General features: G+C 39.2%; 1 protein-coding gene and 1 long non-coding RNA gene across 2 annotated transcripts in view; one reads left to right on the top strand and one right to left on the bottom strand.

Annotated features, from left to right (window-relative positions):
* Positions 1–16,869, bottom strand: part of si:dkeyp-14d3.1 (transmembrane protein 132C) — a 486,063-nt gene that overhangs the window by 426,950 nt on the left and 42,244 nt on the right. The window lies entirely within an intron of this gene.
* LOC125806047 (uncharacterized) lies at positions 1,525–8,995 on the top strand. Its single transcript, XR_007441361.1, has 4 exons — positions 1,525–1,633; positions 7,431–7,506; positions 8,093–8,153; positions 8,412–8,995. It is a non-coding gene; the product is annotated as an uncharacterized LOC125806047 (long non-coding RNA).

Raw genomic sequence — 16,869 nt, 5'->3', positions numbered from 1 at the left:
TAAAAAACCTCTTAGATATAAAAAAGGTTTTTCAGAAGAAAGAATGGAGAAAGGGTGCAGTAACAGTTCAGACTGCAGGAATGGACAGAGACCACCTTTCCTCTGTACTAAAGAGGAAATTCTTCTGACTTTAAACACTACTACAAAGAAGCAGTTTGATATAAAATATTAGTTTACTAGTCAACTCTAACTATAAATATAGTTCAGTGAATAAAAGTTAGAAAACAGACATTTTCAAAGTTTACTTAAATGTGTTTTTATAAAAAATGCAGAATGGCTTCCATATCCTTGGGCGCTAAGTCGTCCAGTGAGCTAGGCACTGCCACTATGATCGGCAGATCGCTGGTTCGAATCCCAGTCATGCAGCTTGCCATCAGCTTGCATAGCCAGAGCACAGTCTGCCTTGCTCTCTCTTTGGGTGGGCCAATGGCACTCTTTCCTCTTATCACTCCAAGGGTGATGTCGATCGGCACAAGGCGTCTGTGAGCTGATGTATCAGAACCAATTCACTGCGCTTTTCTCTGAGCGCGCTAGCTACACGGCAATCCCGAGTAGGGTGATTGCTGTGGTAGCTTAGAAGGGTTTCGAAATCCAGCCTAAGCTGCTAAGACGTTGTCAAGCTGTTGTTATATAATTACTAGTATTGACTAGGTAACAAGATGCAGTTGTGGTTACTAGGGTATTATTTGGGTGGTGGGTCATTTTCAGCACTGCAGTGGCTGTAATGATATGGTGGTGGTTGTGTTAGTAGTGTGTGTTGTGCTGGTATGAATTGTGGATCAGACACAGCCGTGCTGCTGGAGTTTTTAAACACTGTGTTCCTTCACTTCCCTCCACTCTATTAGACACTACCACCTATAGCTGCTCCACCATGTAGATGTAAAATCAGAGACTTTAAAAGCCCCACACACTCACACACACTCGCACACACTCGCCCACATATATACATATAGTGTTTAATAGCAAGTGAATTAAATATTTACTGGTACATATTTATTTTTTACATTGTGAAGCATATTAATATTATTACAAACGTAATTTACTTTAACTAGAGAGTGTGTATGTGTGTTTATAGTATATAAAAGACTCTACGCTGCTCAAGTGTTTAAAGTGCATTCTTGCACATTTGCCCTATGTAGCACCACAGATATATAGACCCAATTACACAACCACTACAATGAGTGTTACTTGATAAAATAATTAGGATAGTTCTAGGACCAATTAGGTTCGCTCTAGGAGCAATACACATGGAAGAAATGAGACCAGAATTTGTGCAGCAATAAAGTGTATTAAAATGTCAATCAATGCCAGTAGGTAAATAAAACAATGTAACAAAATAAATTCTGTAAATAAATAAATAAAAAACAATTCAGTTACTCAGTTTCCAAAAGAATTCACCCTTCAATAACCTTGGTCAACAATGAAAATGGTAAGTATACCCTTTGTATTTCAGTATTTGTATATTTAATATTATATTAATTACTATTATTTCTCTAATCACCTGTGTTCTCTATTTTAGAGGTATTTATGCAGTTTAAGGTAAGTATTATTTTATTATTTTAATCTATTTATAGGTATTTTATAACTAATTAATTATTTCTTTCTTCTAGGTCTAATGGATTATTGATTAAAGGTAAGTATTATTATAATTACTGTTATCCAATTAAACCTCTAGGTTATTTTACACCAATAGTATACCCTTTAACAAACAACCAGAAATAAAAAATAACAATTCTCTGTAGCAAAAACAATAAATGAATATCAAAACCACTTAGAAATTATCAAAATCAAATAACAGTAATCCAACCAATTAAAATTTAACCCTTTTCAGTATCTTTGTAGAGTGTCCTGTCTTTCAAAAAAAAATAAAATAAAATAAAAGTGTCCTTTTTACTCAAATAATCTTAAAGTCCACAAATTTTCTTTAATGTTCACTATCAAGTGTTTGAAAATGTGAATGAAGTGTAATGAAGTCACTTGGGTCCTCGGGCTTGGCTCGCCATCCTAGCACCGCGCACTGCACCGGCCGTGTGCAGCTGAACGACACGAGGAGTGTTCGGGAAGATCCATTTCCAATCCATTTCACCCAACAAAAAAAACTGGCCTGTTTACATAAAACAGTGTCTGAGTTTCACATAACTCTTAACTTTTTTTTTTTTAAATACACTTACATAACCGAACTCAGTAAAAAACATTACTTTTAACAGTATTACATTCAAAACAGGTCTTAAACATCCAAAATACAGCTTAATAAATCTCCACCGTTCCATAAAATTACATTTATAAGTGGATAAACTCATCTCACACCTTAACCAATAGCGTTAGCATAGCCTCAGGCTTGAAATATATACACGAGGGTTAGCTTAGCATAAGCTTAATAAGCTAAATTCAACACATTAGTTTAGCATAGGCTAAATTACCTTAGCGTTAGCTTAGCGCAGGCTAAATTAGCTTAGTATTAGCTTAGCACAGGTTAGATTTAATGCGCTAGCTTAGCATAACAAAACACGTTAGCCGCTAGGCTAATTAGCGCTATTTTAATTCTCTATTTATTCGAAAATTCTGGTCAGAAAACATTTATAAACATATTCTAAACTCACCGAATCCTATCCAGGGTTTTCACACACCACCCCAGGGCACATGGACACCAGGTTCTACCTCCACCTGGAGATTACCGGAGCGTGTAACTGGCAAAGTTTCACGAGGCACAATAATAAGTGAGCCTTTCCCCCTTTCTCCACTCTGCAGCCTCAACTCTAACAGCGGTCAGCTTGGTAGTGATTTACTCACTAACCACAACGCTGAATTCTAGCGTTTTCTAGTATTTTTTTTTTAATACTTTAAGCAGAGAACTTCTTGCATGACCTGTCTCTTCTCCTCCCGCAGAACTTTCTGGGTAAAACAGCCAGGGATTGACGTCCACTAACCAACAGGCTCCGCCTCTGTCTCTTAGAGGATTATTATGATTGGCTGCTGTTTAGCACCTTGGATCATCTGAAGAACTGATTGGCTGCTGTTTAGCGCCTAAAAGTTTTATTTCATTTATTATCTAAAATAAATAAAAACGATTTCCTTTTCATTTTAAACACTGTTTGGGAGTTTTCTTTTTTTTCTATTAATTAATTTATACTGTTTCAGAATAATTAAAGAAATAATAAAAATATATATTCATTATTTACTTTCTGCAGTTATCTAATTTATCTGTCTTTGTGACCCATTTAAGACCTGGGTTACACCCTCCCGTCTTTAACTGCATGCACATCCCTGTGCATTGGACTAGTGGGATGTCTCACAGCAGGATTGGCATATTCCATAGAGGCAGCTTCTATAAGAGACTGAGTGAGGGCTGTAGTCATACCTTGGAATAGGGACTGGACAATGGATATCAGAGGATTGCCTAGCTCTGGATAGGTTAGTCTCTTGGCTTTTTCTCTGTGTCTTGTGGAGCGTCTCACTGATGCTGGAGTTTCTTCATCCTCAGATTCCTCTGTGGAAGGCTGTAGGTGTTCTGCATTTTCTGGTACCTCTTCAGCAGGTGTAGCAGAATGCAGCATTTCAGAATTTAGAGCTGGATCATCAACATGGTCTGTAGGTAAGTATTCATTTTCTGCTAATCTTTCAGGTAGGTTTTCTTTTACAGGGAACTTCTCAGGTAAGTTTTCTCTTTCAGGAATCTCAGGTTCAGCAGACGGGTTCTTTACAGCTGGGTCAAGCTGGATTCTGAAGTTAGAGTCAACTGGTATTCTTTCATCCTCATGGATCTGAACAATTTCAACAGGTTCAAGCCTTAAGGGAACTGAAGAATAGTAGATTGGGTAGTCATCAGATTCAGAGTTAGAATCAGACTCTTCTGAATTCTCTTTGGGTGACATCTGTCTTGTTCTTGGTCTCCTAACCTTAGAAATAGGAAGGTCAGCTTCTTCTGGTGATAGGAAGTTGCACGGTCGGAGCAAATCTCTGTGCAATGTACGTAGGGGCCCAGCCTTGTTCTCAGGCTTTACTGTGTACACTGGGAGTTCTCCTGCTCTGCCCACAACAACATACACAACAGATTCCCATTTATCTGACAATTTATGTTTTCCCCTCAGTTTCACATTCCTCACTAACACACGATCACCCTTCTCTAGGGTTGATTCAGTGACTCTTTTGTCAAATCGTGCCTTGTTTCTTTCAGCAGATTTTGCAGCATTCTCGGTAGCCAATCTATAGCTCTCTTCCAGTTGATTTCTCAGATGGCTCACATACTGAGAGTGAGTCTTCTCATGTTGCTTGTTCACAGAGATGTTGAAAGCGAGGTCGATTGGCAGTCTTGGTTTCCTTCCGAACATAAGTTCGTAAGGGATAAACCCTGTACTGTCATGCTTCGTACAGTTATAAGCATGTACTAGTGGCTTAACAAAATCTCGCCAACACGACTTCTCTTTCTCTTGCAAAGTCCCAATCATGCTCAGTAGTGTCCGATTGAATCGTTCCACCGGATTACCACGTGGATGATATGGTGTAGTCCTTACTTTATGAATTCCCATGACTTCACACAGCTCCTTGATAGTTTTGGACTCAAAGTCAGGACCTTGGTCACTGTGCAGCTTTTCAGGAACACCATAATGAATTATGAAGTTCTCCCATAAGCACTTCGCCACAGTCCTGGCCTTCTGATTGGGAGTAGGTATTGCCACAGCATATTTGGTGAAATAATCTGTGATCACCAGGATGTCTTTGGTGTTGCTGCGATCTGGTTCTAATGACAGGAAGTCCATACACACCAATTCTAGGGGTCTTGTTGCTTTGATGTTAACTAATGGTGCGGCTCTTTCAGCTGGTGCTTTCCTGAGTACACAGCGACTGCATGTCTTTAGCTTCCTCTCCACATCTGATGCCATTTGGGGCCAATAAAAGCGTGCTCTTAAAAGATCTAGGGTACGCTCCAACCCTAGGTGGCCCATGTCATCATGGAGGCTCTTCATTACCATCTCTCTTAGTTCTTCTGGTAGAACTAGCTGGAAATTGACATCTTGTCCTAGTTGTCTTCTTCTGTACAAAATTCCGTCCTTCATTTGTAACCGATTCCACTCTCGGCACATCAGAGAAAGTTTTGGCATCTCCCTTCTTGCAGATGGGGTTGGCACCTCTCCCCTTTCAAAAGATGAGATTACTTCTCTGATAACAGGGTCTGACCTCTGTTTCTGTTGTAACTCAACTTCAGTTATCATTGGGATGACTGGAAACCCTTCAAAGTGTTCGCCCAACACAAAAGCATCAGGTAAAGAATCAGGATGAGTAGACAGGGATCCGACTAAGGGAATGGGTTCGACTTCTGATGCACTCAAGGATGGCTGGCATACTAACCGAGCTTCGCAGATTGCCTGGACCACTTCGGTGCTCACTTCTGCATTAGTGGTAAGCTCTGGTAAGTGTTGCAGCGTAAACTGTCTAATTCGGTCTTGTTCTTTCTGAGAAGAAGGGTCATCAATTTTAGTATTCATGGGATGTCGTGAGAGGGCATCTGCATCGAGGTTATGTTTGCCAGGTCTATATTGCAACTTAAAGGAAAATGTTGACAATGCTGACAACCACCTGTAGCTTGCAGCATCCAACTTCGCTGAAGTGAGGATGTACGTCAGAGGATTGCTGTCAGTTATCACTGTGAATGAATTGCCATATAGATAGTCAGAAAATTTGTCTGTTACAGCCCACTTGAGGGCCAAGAATTCAAGCTTATGCGCTGGGTATCGCGCTTCACTTTTTGAAAGACCACGACTGGCATATGCTATTACACGTTGATGCCCGTCCTGCTCCTGGTATAAGGCAGCTCCAAGGCCAACGGTGCTGGCGTCGGTGTGCAAGATGTATGGCAGACTGGGGTTGGCAAATCCCAGGACAGGGGCTGAAGTAAGCTTAGCGATGACCGTGTCAAAAGCTTCCTGACAGTTTTCTGTCCAGCGGTCCCCAAACAGTTCTTTTGGCTTGTAGTACTGGTTCTGACTTTTGGTCAGCTTACATCCTTTCCTCTTAGGAGCATATCCAGCAGTCAGCTCATTCAGGGGTTTGACTATCTTCGAGAAGTCTCTGATGAACCTTCGATAGTACCCTGCAAATCCTAAAAAGGAACGGAGTTCTTTGAGGTTCTTGGGACTCGGCCAGTTCTTCAGGACTGCAATTTTCTCTGGGTCAGTTTTCACTCCATCACTGGATACAATGTGTCCAAGGTATCGGACGGACTTCTGGAAAAATTTACATTTCTCAGGGGATAGCTTGAGACCATACTCCTTGAGTCGTTGGAGGACTTTGAAAAGGCGCTCCTCATGCTCTTCTAAGGTTTCTGAGAAGATAATGAGGTCGTCCAGAAAGACAATGACTTCTCGGAGGTTGAGGTCTGACATACACTTCTCCATGAGTCTTTGAAATGTACTTGGGGCGTTAGTGATCCCCTGCGGCATACGATTCCATTCCCAGAATCCAAGTGGGCACACAAAAGCTGTTTTATGTTTATCTGCTTCTTCTAGCTCAATCTGATAATACCCTGACTTCAGATCAAGAACTGAGAACCATTTGGATCCTGTCAGCACAGAAAAGGTTTCCTCCAAATGAGGTAGGGCATATGCATCTTTCACAGTTTGCAGATTGAGTTTCCGGTAATCTACACAGAGTCTTACTTCACCGTTTTTCTTCCTGACTACAACAATAGGGGATGAAAAGGAGGATTCAGACTCTCTGATTACTCCAGACTCTAACAACTCTTCTAGATGTCTTTTTACTGCATCAAAGTCCTGAGGATGTATTGGTCTAGCTCGCTGTTTGAAAGGAGTTTCATCAGACAACTTGATGCGATGTTTCACTTGGTTTGTGTGTCCAAAGTCCAGGTCGTGGTGAGCAAAGACTTCAGGCATAGCTCTCAGTTTGCACTCTATCCTTTCTCTCCACTCAGCTGGGACAGGTGAATCAGCAAAGTCAAACTTGATACTTGCATCTATGACAGAAGCTGTCATAGGTGAGGTGTCAATGAAGTTTTTATTCAATGCATCACTGGGCAGGATTTGTTGCAGTGCATGCAATTCAGCAAGGACTCGATTAGGGGTTAGGGTGATATCATGGTCTGTCTCGTTCCTCAGTACCACAGGCAGCTTAGCGTGAAACTTGTCAGGTAGACTAATCAGGCTGTTGGTCACAATGAGACCACCAGGAAGAGAAGCTGTTGAGGGTGACTCCAGAACAACCCATCGGTCAGCACCTCTGTGGTTCACGGATCCTTCTAAAATAGAGCACTGGCCTGCTGGGACGACTTTGGGTGCATCACTATGAAGCCTTACTGTGCCTACTGTGCAGTTTTCAGTTTGCTTATGTCTCATTTCTAGTGTTTTCAGGACCATTTTATAGCCATGATGTGGTGACTGATGTTTCAACTGATTCTTCTCAAAATGTTTCTCATACAGGACATCCAAAGTATTGGTTCCTATCAGCAAGGTGGGTCGTGCTGCTTCACTGATGTCTGCAACAACTAATGCTAAGGTAGGAACTTCCACAACTGTACCTAGAAACTCTTTTGGAAATGTGATGTTTAATTCTACATAACCTGAATACGGAACAGGCTGTCCATTAGCTGCTTCTACTTCTAGTAGATCACCAATAGGTTTACAGCTCAGGGCTGGCTGATGTGTCTCATGAAAGGATTTGGAAACAGTTGTCACCTGTGACCCTGTGTCAAGCAAGCAGTTGTATTTCTGTCCATCAATGACCACTTCAGAAATACACTTGGTCCCTACTAGACCTCTGGGTAGGTTACCATATGTTTTGGTCTGAGTAGTTTGGTTGTTTACACTGGCCCTGGTAACATTAGGGTTCTTAGTTCTCTGTGAGATTGTCTGGTTCACTGTACTGTGTTCACGGTCCCAAGCATGCTGCTTCTCAATTAACTGCTTCTTTTTAGCAGCCACTAAGGAAGGGTTGGGATCAGCTGGACAGGATACAGCAGTATGTCCGTCTTCTCCACAGCAGAAACAGTACCATGGTCTCGGCCTTTGACTGGACTCTTTGGTAGCACTGGTCTGTGTTTCTTGTGTCACTGTTCTGTCTCTTTTCTTGTTTCTCATTTCAGACAGCACTGCAATGGGTTTCTGTGGCTCTGGAACCATCATGTTGGCAACTTGACTCTGCAGGTGGGCTACTTGTTGTCTCAGCTCTAAAATAGCACCTTCTGAGTACTCAGGGCATTTTGGCTTTGACACTTTAAGTTGCCCTTGCAAGTCTTTGACTTGTTTTCTTAGGCTGTCAACCTCAGCACTAAGGGTTTCTTCTTCTTGGCTAACATAAGTCTCAGCCCTGACAGCATGGGAGCTGGCACGAAACTTTGCATTACCAAGATGCTTTTTCATTCTCATCTCTTTGGCAATGTGCTTATCTTCTTCCATACGCAGATGGAACAATAGCTCAGAAAATGAGGGTGGGTTATTCTTCTTCTGCTCCAGCTGGAGGTCAGCAAGTAACCCATTATCCCAACATCCACGACAAAACTGGCGTAACAGGTGCCTGTTCTCCTCACTGGTGGGTAGACTGCCTTGTTTGATCACTTTACTTAAAACAATGTAGAGCCTTTGGAGGTATTCGGACGGCTTTTCACCAGCATCCTGTAGAGTATTCAGAAATCTTGCGAAGAGCTCATCACCGTCTTCAACAGTGGCGAAAGCTGAGTCAAGTAGGTCTAGATAAGCTCTTGGAGTAGCCTGTGGACTCAGATGCTTTACTAGATTAGCTGCTGGAGGCAAAAGACTATCAAGAACTCTTCTGGATCGACACAAGTCTGACACTGCAGGGTCTTGCAACAGTAGTTCAACGTTGTTTCTCCATGTCTCATAGTCAACCTCATTATTAGGATGGGGTTTCTTCCCTGAAAAGACTCTAAGCCTTACTGGGGCATTTGCATGTGCTGCAGTTTCTCCACTCCTTACAACATGTTCAACAACAACGCGTTGAATAGCAGGAGGGTTCAATTCCTCTGGTGTGAGCACTAGTTCTGTAGCACCACAGATATATAGACCCAATTACACAACCACTACAATGAGTGTTACTTGATAAAATAATTAGGATAGTTCTAGGACCAATTAGGTTCGCTCTAGGAGCAATACACATGGAAGAAATGAGACCAGAATTTGTGCAGCAATAAAGTGTATTAAAATGTCAATCAATGCCAGTAGGTAAATAAAACAATGTAACAAAATAAATTCTGTAAATAAATAAATAAAAAACAATTCAGTTACTCAGTTTCCAAAAGAATTCACCCTTCAATAACCTTGGTCCACTTTTTGTAACCGGCTTACTTCTGCGTTGTGTTGTCATTAAAGAGTGCGGACACCTCAGCTCTGTTTCCAGCATTTATTTATCCAATTCCTGTATTAGAATGCACAGGACAGACAGGATTGAGTTATCAGGCATGCTCTTGCTCTCTTTCAGCTGCGCCTTCTCTAAGGATGGCCATTTTCAGAGAGCTTATCAATACAATTCAATTGTATAGAGTAATATACATATATGAATATAAAAAAAATAGTACATTATATTTAAAACAAAAACAATAATAAAAACAATATATGTATTTATATATAATAAACAGTATGCTAACCAGTATGATAATTACATATATATGACAATGAAAATGGTAAGTATACCCTTTGTATTTCAGTATTTGTATATTTAATATTATATTAATTACTATTATTTCTCTAATCACCTGTGTTCTCTATTTTAGAGGTATTTATGCAGTTTAAGGTAAGTATTATTTTATTATTTTAATCTATTTATAGGTATTTTATAACTAATTAATTATTTCTTTCTTCTAGGTCTAATGGATTATTGATTAAAGGTAAGTATTATTATAATTACTGTTATCCAATTAAACCTCTAGGTTATTTTACACCAATAGTATACCCTTTAACAAACAACCAGAAATAAAAAATAACAATTCTCTGTAGCAAAAACAATAAATGAATATCAAAACCACTTAGAAATTATCAAAATCAAATAACAGTAATCCAACCAATTAAAATTTAACCCTTTTCAGTATCTTTGTAGAGTGTCCTGTCTTTCAAAAAAAAATAAAATAAAATAAAAGTGTCCTTTTTACTCAAATAATCTTAAAGTCCACAAATTTTCTTTAATGTTCACTATCAAGTGTTTGAAAATGTGAATGAAGTGTAATGAAGTCACTTGGGTCCTCGGGCTTGGCTCGCCATCCTAGCACCGCGCACTGCACCGGCCGTGTGCAGCTGAACGACACGAGGAGTGTTCGGGAAGATCCATTTCCAATCCATTTCACCCAACAAAAAAAACTGGCCTGTTTACATAAAACAGTGTCTGAGTTTCACATAACTCTTAACTTTTTTTTTTTTAAATACACTTACATAACCGAACTCAGTAAAAAACATTACTTTTAACAGTATTACATTCAAAACAGGTCTTAAACATCCAAAATACAGCTTAATAAATCTCCACCGTTCCATAAAATTACATTTATAAGTGGATAAACTCATCTCACACCTTAACCAATAGCGTTAGCATAGCCTCAGGCTTGAAATATATACACGAGGGTTAGCTTAGCATAAGCTTAATAAGCTAAATTCAACACATTAGTTTAGCATAGGCTAAATTACCTTAGCGTTAGCTTAGCGCAGGCTAAATTAGCTTAGTATTAGCTTAGCACAGGTTAGATTTAATGCGCTAGCTTAGCATAACAAAACACGTTAGCCGCTAGGCTAATTAGCGCTATTTTAATTCTCTATTTATTCGAAAATTCTGGTCAGAAAACATTTATAAACATATTCTAAACTCACCGAATCCTATCCAGGGTTTTCACACACCACCCCAGGGCACATGGACACCAGGTTCTACCTCCACCTGGAGATTACCGGAGCGTGTAACTGGCAAAGTTTCACGAGGCACAATAATAAGTGAGCCTTTCCCCCTTTCTCCACTCTGCAGCCTCAACTCTAACAGCGGTCAGCTTGGTAGTGATTTACTCACTAACCACAACGCTGAATTCTAGCGTTTTCTAGTATTTTTTTTTTAATACTTTAAGCAGAGAACTTCTTGCATGACCTGTCTCTTCTCCTCCCGCAGAACTTTCTGGGTAAAACAGCCAGGGATTGACGTCCACTAACCAACAGGCTCCGCCTCTGTCTCTTAGAGGATTATTATGATTGGCTGCTGTTTAGCACCTTGGATCATCTGAAGAACTGATTGGCTGCTGTTTAGCGCCTAAAAGTTTTATTTCATTTATTATCTAAAATAAATAAAAACGATTTCCTTTTCATTTTAAACACTGTTTGGGAGTTTTCTTTTTTTTCTATTAATTAATTTATACTGTTTCAGAATAATTAAAGAAATAATAAAAATATATATTCATTATTTACTTTCTGCAGTTATCTAATTTATCTGTCTTTGTGACCCATTTAAGACCTGGGTTACACCTATGATTTGCAACTTTGTACAGTGAGGCATGTGTGTGTCTGTGTCTGTGTGTGTGTGTGTCTGTGTGGTTGTGTGTGTGTGTTCTGCGAATATGGACAGCTTGGATTAAAATGACAGTTTGGTGCTTAGTGGGAATGTTCGGATTAGTCATGTCAATTATTTGTCTGTCAGCACACACACACCACTGTACATACTGCACATGTACACACAGACACACACATACACATACACACATATATGGCTGTACAAATGCACACACTTGCACAGTATGCTGAACATACAAAACACAGGAACAGGCAGCTAGCAGGTTCTGTCAATCAGCAGGAAAACACACACACACACACACACACACACACACACACAGCTGATGGATGTGTAAGCATTGGAGTGATGGAGCCAGTAAGGCTTAGGCAGATACCGCCAGCCAAACATCAAGGCCTGCCACTCCAACAGTTGTGTACGTCTGTGTGTGTGTGTGTGTGTATGTAAACTGAGAAATGGGTAATAAATAGGATGACAGAAGAAAAGAGGAGACAAGAAAATAGGAGATAAAAAAGAGCAGAAAAGAGAAAGAAATAAAATGTTTTTTCCAAAACTAAAACTGAACAAAATTAAATATTTATCTGAGCACCAAACATGATTTTTATTTTTATTTTGACATATTTCTTCACCATTTTCACCAAAGCAATTACAAAACTATTTCAAAATATTTAATGAAATCCAATATTTTCTGCTCTATATTATTTGAAGTGGTGCTGTGCGTCAATGAACAGACTTTAGGAAGTTTTTAATCCTTGGAGTGTCAGAAACCATTTCTGACAGTACTACTTTAAATTAAAGCCATATCGAGATCACAGAGACTGGCAGAGAAAGGCAGACAGTCTTTAGATAAACATAAGTTTCCTATCCCAACTGATATTTTTAGCTCAAAACGGTTTATGAAGTGGTAGTAAACTGATACAAAGTGATCACACAGTAAAATCTGCAGTGTTAAAATCACAGTGTAAACATGTTTTTACTCTCTGGGAGTTTTTCTAACAACCCTCAGTGAAAAACAATCCACAGAGTTGGTGTTACTATTCAGAGTTAAAATTCAGTTCTAACAGGCTCAGGTTATTCACCCTCTTGGTGTTGGGTTGGATGGTGGATAAGGGTCTCCATCCAAGAGTGGTTGTGTTATGGGATGAACATGTAATTTATTCTGTGGTATATCTGACATTTTATAATGTTTTATTTATATTCTGGTATATATTTTTTGGGTGAAAGTCAGAAAATACAAAAATAAATTCCAGCTAACTTAAAAAATAATCAACAATTGTTGTTTTACCCTGTTTTACAACCCTACAGTGTTGAATTAACTCTAAAATATTAACACTGATGAGAGTTACATAGGGTAAATATATGATTCCCTATAGTGTTGAATTAACTGTGGACCTGTCTCTGCTGATGACCTATGTGGCTGGACTCTTGTTTTTTTTTTGTTTTTTTTTCTAACAAGTGATTTTGGTTGTTGATTATTCTGTGAATCTCTAAGAAAAAGTTGAGATGAGAAGAGAAGATTAGAAGAGAAGATGAGAAGAAGATGAGAAGAGAAGATGAGAAGAGAAAAGAAGATGAAAAGAGAACAAGAGAAGAGAACATGGGAAGAAGGTGAAAAAAGAACACGAAAAGAGAACATGAAAAGAGAACATGAAAAGAGAACATGGGAAGAAGATGAGAAAAGAACATGAGAAGAGGAAAGAAAATGAGAAGAGATGAGAAGAAAAGTGAGAGGAAAATGAGAAAAGAAGAATAAAAAAGAACAGAAGCATAGAAAAGAAGGTAAAAGGAGATGAGAAAGGAAATGAAGAGAAACAACAAAACAGGAGATAGAAGATAAAAACAATAAGAGAAAAGAAAATGGAATGAGGAGAAGAGAAGAAAACATGAGAAGAAGATGAGAATATTAGAAAAAAATGAGAAGAAGAAAAAAGAAGATACGAGATTAGAAGAAGAGAAAAGATGAGAAAGAAGAGAAGCAGAGAAAAGAAGAGACGATAAAAGAAGATGAGAAGAGATAAGACGAAAAAGTAAAAAGAATATGAGAAGAAAATAAGAGAAGCAGAGAAAAAAGACAAGAAGAAATAAGAAGAACAGAAGTAAAAAGAACAGAAGCAGAGAAAAGAAGAAGAGAAGACATGAGAGGAGAAACAATGATGAGAGAAGAGTAGATGAGAAGAGATTAGGAGAAGAGAAAAGAAGAGAAGCTGAAAAAAGATGAGAAGAGAACTTTAGAAAAAATGAGAATAGAAAAGAAGATGACAAGAAAAAGAGATGAGAAGAGATGAGAAGCAGAGAAAAGAAGAGAGACAACAAGAACAGAAGAAAGAAGACAAAGAAGATAAGAGAGAAGAAGAGAAAAGGAGAACAGAAAAAAGAACATAAGAAGAGGAGTTAAACGTAAAGAGAAGGGAAGATAATTAGAGAAGATATAATAGAAGGGAAGATAAAGGAAGATAATAACATACATGACAAAAGAAGAGTATGGAAGAGAAAAGAAGAGAAAAATATAGATTAAAATAGAATTAAAGCGAATAACAGATATGACAAAAGAAGAGTATAGAAATAAGAAAAGATATGAGTATAGCTTAGAATTGAAATAAAGAGAAGATAATAAAAGAGAATAATAAAAGAAAAGTACAGATTATAAGAGAAGAGAGAAGAAGAGAATAGAAGGGATGAGATGGGTAGAGAAGAAGAAGAAGTGTATTGTGTATTATCTTAAATGAATATCTGTGACATTTCAATGGTGAAAATAAAGTTTGGTGTGATGATTGTTCTACCATTTAAAAAACGATTTTTACTCATGTTTTTTATTCATTATTTTATTGACTCAATACATGATAAGACAAATATCATGATCATGAGATATGAAACTATTATCATTATCCCATGACTTTTGTCAGGACCCAGAAAAGCTGAAGAACACTGCACTAAGGTGTGGGATGTGCATGTGGTGCCTCCTGTGGTGAACATAAATGTGATTTCTGCTTGTCTGATGCATATCAGTATATATGGACAATTCTAGCCAGACACCACTGGTCACAATCACTACCACCCACTGCGCTACAGTCTGTCCACTGTAGGTGGCAATGCATATTCCTGGTCCACAACTGAAACTGTGGATCAATATTAAGAGAATCTATAACTTCATGTTTTAAGGTGGCACCATATTTAAGGCAGCGACTGCAGGAACTCAGATCAGACAGGTAGCCTAGATCTTCTACCTGAGCCGGAGAGAGAGAGAGAGAGAGAGAGAGAGAGTCTGCTTCATTAAGGAGAAGACCGCTGCCGTCTGCGTTCCTGCAACTCTTCACTCTCAATCTAAATCAAACACACCCACTGTAGTCTATGATCCAATTCAAACACACAAACACACACACACACACTCTAACACACTCCCGGATGCTTCGCTTCGCCTTTGAGTTAGCAGATTCACCATTACAGGCTCAGGAGTGTGTGTAGGAGTACACACACATACAGGTCAGCCCTGTATGAATAAATGAGGATTACTAGTGATGGCAAACACACACACACACACACACACACACACACACACAAACACAGTGATACTTTGCACAGGAACATCAGAGGTGAGTTTCCTGGAAATGATCGCAGACAAACGAATGAAGGACATGAGAAAAGAACTCTTTGGAGTGTTTGGAGAAGAGCTTCTTAAACCAAAAACTAACAAATGAGCTGAAATAACATTGCAACCCTAATTATTTCCCATTATTTGTGAACTCCCATTTATTTTGAAAGGCACTTATATTGGAATTGAGAGGAAAGTGACTTATTATCTGATTATTTCATAATATTATTATTTTTCTTTCATTTTCCTCTGTTTTCCCTCTTTATTCTGCTGGGATTTCGCTGTATAACTAATCCCGCAGTTTCCGAGATATCAGTTTTAGGCTTGTATACAGCTTTTTGAACACGTGCATCTAAATTTAATTTCATTAAGAAGGAACAGGGTGCAAAACATGCCCCATTTACTGTATTTTTGCTCAACTGATTCAAACAGCCGAGCAGAAAACAGGTTTAAGAACAGGCCCTCGAGTTCAAATTGACTGTAGATTGACTTTAGAGCCCACACTCATTTACTAGTCATTTTCGTTTCATTCCTTTATTACTCTCATTCACTCCCATTTATTTTCAGCCCTACCAAATTTTAGTCTATCCTTTTTCCGACAGCCACCAAGCCACCAAACTGCATGTTCTCCTTTAGGGCAGGTTCCAAAGCTGTATGTAGATCATAGCTGCAATGCCCTGCACACATTTCAGGTCATTGTCATGCTGGAAGACCCCATCCATCCTCTCTTTAATACAGTGCAGCTGTCCTGTTCTATCCCTAAAGTATGATGCTTCCACCCCCATGCTTCACAGTTGAGATAGTTTGAAAAGAAACAATAGCTGGCTTTACAGGTACTAAACAATTTTTGAGTAATTGGCCTTTAAGTAATAGAATCTTAACTGTATTACATAAAACACAATAACGCAATACTTCAATATGTCATTATTTTGTTACACCCCTCACACACATACATTCAGCTCAGACTTAGATCTTTAGCTGTTCCGAGTGCCAGATTGTACAAGTTCCACTGACAAACAAGAATGTCACCCTCACGAGCTCTTGTCTCTAATACGGTTGGTAGGATGTCACTCTACATGACACAGTAATTCCGTACGCTCGCTTACACACACCCACACACACACAACACAACACACAGCTTTCCTCAATGCTATAGAGTCACAGTGAACGTGGAGTAATTTCTTTTGCCGAAATGAATTGCCGAGCACTTCTGAGAACAATCGCCGCGCGGCTTTGTGAGGCGAAAGGTAATGAAGCTGGTGCGAAACGAGAGGAATAATTGAGTCAAAGACGCGCCCGCCGCTTTAAAACCAATGCATTTGCTTAAGCGATAGCATCTGGCATTTCCGCCCGCATTCAGAACAGCCGGAGCGCTTTGCTTATTGCGATGTGGGGCGTAAACAATGACAGATGTGCGGGTGCTTTAACAATGCGCCGGGGGCCATGCAGAGAGAGCGGTGCGTGCGCTTGTGTGTGTAACTAAAGCACACGTCATTACACTACATAAACGCTGGGGCACGGCGAGGACGTCCCAGGAACTTCCCTCTGAACAGCCACCAAGAAAAAAAAACCTGTTGGGTTTTGTGGATTAAAGCGGTAGCTTAGCTAAAGATACACTATGTGGACAAAAGTACTAAAACACCTGCTAGTTCTGTGTTTTTTATTTTTTTTAAAGAGAGTTTATCCTGCTTTTGTAGGAGTAAGAATTTGATCGTAACATTGAGTGTCAGCTCCCTGGATTTTTTTTTTGGGGGGGGGTTCAGATATGGAGACTGTCTAGGCCA

Source organism: Astyanax mexicanus, chromosome 12, assembly GCF_023375975.1.
Source record: "Astyanax mexicanus isolate ESR-SI-001 chromosome 12, AstMex3_surface, whole genome shotgun sequence".
NCBI lineage: Eukaryota > Metazoa > Chordata > Actinopteri > Characiformes > Acestrorhamphidae > Astyanax > Astyanax mexicanus.
Note: the sequence above shows the minus strand (reverse complement) of the source record. Positions and strands in the feature narration are given on the sequence as shown.